Raw genomic sequence first — 5,916 nt, 5'->3', positions numbered from 1 at the left:
GCGCCTTTAACCATCAGCCGTATATCGTCCGGTCGGCAAGCCGATCGGACCCATCCCTCTCCGGGCGGACGACTACCACCATGGCTTCCACGTGGCGTTGACTTCCCATGGCAGGGCCCCCTTTCTTACTACCAGATCAGATTCCATACAAATAATGTCTCTAAAATCTTAACGCAAAAATGATAGTTGCTAATTCCAAATCATAAATCAGATAATTCTTCTCATGATCTTTCAACTATCGAGTAATATATGATACTGCTCATTCATGTTGCATCTAAACTGCACCTAATCTCTGGTACAATATATCTGTATAGAATACAAATTCATCTACACTAGAAGGTAGAACTAAGACGAGTGCAATTATTAGCTTTTACTTAAGCTCCTGAAAATTGGCATTGTAGGCCTCTGTCTAGGAAAATTTCACTCCTTTTCTAGTTAGTCGAGTTAACATCATAGCTATGCTAGAAAAAACCCACAAAGTAATATCCATCTAATCATAGGAATCTAAGAACTTTCTGCCCATTATTTGGCTACTCCTAATTGGTAACCATCTCAATTTTTTATGGGTCTACTAATATATCTCTACTAGAGATGATGTGTCCCAAAAATCCCACAGAAATAGTCAAAACACGCATTTACTAAACTCCGCATAGAGATGTTCTCGTCGAAGCATCTCCAGAACTATATGATGATAATGTTCGTGATCCATCTCATATCGGGAATATATAAAACACATTGTTAAAGAAGATAATATCAACAAATCTAAAAACTCTGGAAATACCCTGTTCATTAAGTCCATGAAAACTGGTAAGCCCAAATGGTATTACCAAGAATTCATAATATTCGTACATCGAACATACTCAACTATAAGATCATTAATAACATGTCTATAATCTGATCACAAATTGTAAATCATCAAATCTATAAATATCACACTCGTGCTACTCCTCATGTCACTATTAACAACCACTACTTAACAATAGACCATCAAGTTAATATCCACTAATGTATCATTAGAAAATAATATATCACAACATCTGACCTCACAATGATAGGGAAAAGGAATGCATCTAACCTTCAACACCTACTTCCAACAAATTTTAATATATTACCATGGTTCAATATTGTATGTCTATGTTGTACCACTACAGGGATTATATCCAGTGGGGAAGTTTATTACCTTATATTTTTAGTGAGACATACTAGTCATGTGCTTACAAATCTAACTTATAGTGACCAATTCTCATCATTCCAAGTACTCAAATATCCACCATAAAGGAATGACAATCCAAAGTCTAAATGATCACTTAACCTCTTGACTAAGAGTCTACCCATTAAGAAGGTATCACCAACCTCATAATCATGCCCATGCATGTCCTCCAATAAATGTCGACAAAAGGTCAAATACTCTGATATGACATATAAACTTCAAGATATTTGATAAATGATCATGTGGTAAAGGTCTTGAGCTACTCGATGGAAACAATGTTAGTTGAGTCAACTAACCATTAGCTTGTAACCCATCTTATTGCACCTGCTTTACTAAAGGTTTAGGAACCTCTAGTAACGAGCTATGCACATAATGGTAGATAAGCACTATCATGAGATAGCTTGTCGAAATAATGGTTAATTGACGCTCTGCTCCTCAAAGATCCTCATCTGAAATTTCCATTCAAACCGTTGAACTTCATAGGTGTAAGTAACTAACATCACTTTCTCCGCATCATTGCGGGTCATATATCCCAATATACTTTTGAGGTTATCCAACCATATACAACCAATCTATGAGTCAAAATCTCCCATGAAATAACGTTAGGTGAATCGACTAACCATTATCTTGTTACCATTATGTCTTGATTCCTTCTTTTTAGGTTTTAGAACTCCTGATAATGAGTTATACAGAAAGAGGTAGAGAAATACTGAAACATCCCGAGTTTATCCCTCACATTTATTATTATTATTATTATTATTATTTTAACGATCCTCTCGACATCTGTTGTGTAGTCAGCCACAATACAAGCCCATCAAGAAGTACTATCTTAACCAAAGGAAATGACTGCATCGATTAGGAGTTTAATGAATAAGGACAATAATCCCCAAACATCCCTCTTTACATATAATAAAAAAAAATCTCTCACAATGAAACCAGTATGCTCTGCACTCTTAGACATTCGGGCAGTACCATGCGTTCATCTCGCCTCCTCGTCTACTCCGTCTAAAGGTCTTCCATCATATCTTGAGAGTCATCCTCACCTGTAATGTAGACATCATGAGTCTATAGCCCAGCAAGCACAATCCAATATGAACAGAAGGGCATCCATGAAGTAGCAGAAATAGCAACTAGAAGCCAACAGAAAACGTAACCCAAATACAATATAGCAAAGAAAGATACACAATGCACAAGTGACCCTATATAGCTAATTAGGTGAATATGTCACATATCCGGTAACCCCTATTTGAGTCGGTCAATAGTCCCATGACCCTAGAAATACCTCCTAGAGAACATGCAGTCATATAGTCGAAGATAACAATAAATTACAATATCAGTCTTGTTTGGAGGGCCCTCCTCGGAGCTCATTCCATATTGTCACCACATATGCTCATATCCAACTAATTAGCTACATAAAATTTAACCTACTCATAATATAACTATGTCATTAACTCATTTCATAACAATCAGTAGCCATGTCATTTCATAAGACCATTTCTTATCCAATATGAATATAACTCAAGTATGACAAAGAACAGGTTTTAACTCATTTGTAACGAATTAGCTTAAAGCAAGTATTAATAATCGAGTATTTAAAGGAAATGAATACAACACCTTCAACAGTTAACAAACTAAACAGAAAATCCACTTGATTACTTATCACAAAGTGCAAACTCGAAAGAATTCCAAAAGCTGCATAAAAATTCCAAAATCAGAAATTAACAGAACTTGAGCCCCCTATCATCGCGAGAACCATATGGATAGACTGGAACAAACACCACAAGTCCAGATTATGTTGATAAACAAGAAAGGAAATCTCAAGAATTATTCGTTTGAAATTTAAACCCAACCAAATCTCTACAACTAATTCCATATGGACATCATGCACTTTTTGAGAAATCAATGTATTCACAGACTTCGTACTTCAAACTATAGATCTATGTACCAAGAACCAAATCCAATTCGGAAGAAAACCAAACACCATTAATTAAATTTTCAAGCAACACTCACTAACCAAAGCCTACCAATTCCCAAATCCAGCATGAAGAACAGGTTCATAACAAAGTAAATTCGGAATTTCTAGCAGCAGCATAAGGAAATGAAGCCAACCACAATCCGCAACGATATCAGACAACATAGTAAACATTTCAAGCAAGAACTTCACAAAAGTTTCGAACCAAACTTCATGGAAGTCACGAATTCAACCCGAAGATATCGCTGAAACCTCAACACAAATTTAAAACTTCATAAAAACCCAAATCACAACACCATCCACCGATCGGCAACTCTATCAATCATTTAAGCAAGCGGGTGTCACACAGAACTCGAACATCAATCCTTAAGGAAAAAAAATCGAATCCAACTCATCCATAGCCAATCGATCACCATAAAACCACGAGAAGAACCCTCCGGAGAAAATCGAGCTCCATCCTAACAGAATACACCAGCAAAATTTTAAAAACAAAGCGAACCGAGCAGGAAACAACAACGAATCCTCATGCCGAATCAAAACTCAACCGAGGAGAAACCAATCGAAGGAAATCGGCATGGAATCTCACAGTATGAAGCATAAACACGCTGGACCCAAATCCTCAACATATCAGCATCGCAAAACATGAATCAAACATCGTCGAATTCCGCTAAAATCTCAGAACCCCGTGAACCTCCGATTAAAGCCACAATCCGTTAAGAACCTCACAAAAATCACAATTTCAAAGCAAATCTCAAAGAGAACATTCTCCGAGTCAACAAAAGCACTGAAACCTCAAGTTGATGGTATGAATCGCAATCCCTACAAACAAACGGACCTCACTGATAGGGACTTCAACCTCTCCCAGTTTCCTATTCCATACCTCATAGATCTCTCAAATATCATAGGGATTGAACTTGCCTTCACTTCCGCGTCCCTCTGTTGAAGCCCTCACCCTAGCTGTAGCCGCGCCGCAGATGTGTTGGTCGATAGTCTCCTCGCCCACTTGTCGTTCCCCGCAAGCTCGCCGACGTGAGGAGCTGCTTGGCCGGACTCCCGATCCTCGGTGGAGAGTTCCGTCGCAGATCGTCGTGCGAAGCGTGGAGTCGACGAATTTGAGAAAGGGTGCGTGAGAAACGGGTAAGGATAGGTTTAAATACCTAGGTCAATTAAATCCTAATCTTAGGTAATTGAACACAATCAACTTCTAATTTAATTGAGTATTCTAAACATACTTTCTCATATCCAATTATACCCTTTAAAATCTAAAATAATTCTCTAAAAATTCATAAAAATTTCAGCAAACTCTATAAATTCATACTAATTTAATTCCTGATAAATTATTCATGAAAACATATTTATTTTTCCTTAAAATAATCTAATTATGTTAGATTTTAATTATTTACACCATTATCCATAATTTTGATAACTAATAACCTTATGTATTTATTTTATACTCCTCCAAGCCGTACAAAGGTTATATAATTTATCTCACCAAGTCCCTTTTTTTTTATAACTTTTATGCATATTTGGGTCATGCAATTTATTTAAGCTCGAATATACTATAACCTATTGATTAAACATAATTAAAGCTAGTCACTTAACTTAAACTTCATTCTAACTATACATGAACTAATTAAATAATTTCTTGTAATTAAAATAATTAGTTTAGGACATTACAAATACCATCTCTCTAGAGTATTTCGAAATTATCAACCAGAGATGCTTTATTTTTTGAAAATCATCCTCTATATTTTCCACCAAGTTACAATATAATCTCATAGATGGTATGCAGCTAAATCAGTCTTTCCTACATCTATATAAGTTATATACTCAAATGTGCTTTCTAGATTATTTAACCAAGCATGAGAAATCCAAATATCGGATCTCCATGAAATATAATAAGTCGGTCCTCACTAACTGAACCAATACGAGTAAATTGATCCTCCACTAATCGAACCAACAAGAGTAAATAACTCTTTCACCCGGCTGGTAGTAACTAGGGTTAGTATGGTTGGTGATATTTCTTGAGACTGTAATCCCTGATCTCTAATAAGTTATTCACATATGGGACCTGTCAACTTGTCACTTTCGTGGTCGTTCTTGACCATGATTACAAGTGTGTTAACTCACCAAGTGTAATCATGCTAAACCAAATCAGTGAAAACTCAATAGACATTCAACTAGTCTAACAATACAATAAACATAGTAGTGAACCCAGGAGGTATAACAATAATAGAGATATACATTACTTCCTATAGCTCGGAGATGTTCTGTCGCTGCTTAGTCCTAAACACAAAAAGTCATATCGAAAAAATAAACCATGAAATTCAAAATACAAAAGTAGGGTTCATAACCTACACTCTGAAACTAATAAATTATAAACTTAGTCTTTTAGTAAAAGTAATGATATTATTTTTTTTTAATATTAATATGACAATGAATTTGTATTAATTATTTTTTAGTTACATTTATATTTATTTGTACTTTATATAAATTATATTGTATATGAAGCTTATTGTTATGATCCTTGGAGGTCGGCAGGAGGAAGATATGAATAACCTGAAAATAAAAACAATACATTTCCCGTTCTTTTAACTTAAATTAAAAGCAACAATAATAATAACTTAAATTAATAGCTAAAGAGACGAGCCACACTATTTACTTGGTTATAACATAGGTGGTTATTAATCCAAGGGCAATAAAAATCTCTAAAAGATCTCCTTCGTATAGGCGG

The 5,916-nt window shown here is 35.4% G+C and overlaps 1 long non-coding RNA gene across 1 annotated transcript; it reads right to left on the bottom strand.

The window, feature by feature from the left end:
* Window positions 1-2,039: 2,039 nt before the first annotated feature.
* Window positions 2,040-4,361, bottom strand: LOC122042336. The gene is made up of 2 exons (XR_006129200.1): window positions 4,063-4,361; window positions 2,040-2,253 (listed from the first exon to the last, which is right to left on the bottom strand). It is a non-coding gene; the product is annotated as an uncharacterized LOC122042336 (long non-coding RNA).
* Window positions 4,362-5,916: the final 1,555 nt, after the last annotated feature.

The sequence above is a fragment of the Zingiber officinale genome, chromosome 2A, assembly GCF_018446385.1.
Source record: "Zingiber officinale cultivar Zhangliang chromosome 2A, Zo_v1.1, whole genome shotgun sequence".
Taxonomy (NCBI): Eukaryota; Viridiplantae; Streptophyta; class Magnoliopsida; order Zingiberales; family Zingiberaceae; genus Zingiber; species Zingiber officinale.
This window is presented reverse-complemented; position numbering and strand designations above follow the sequence as displayed.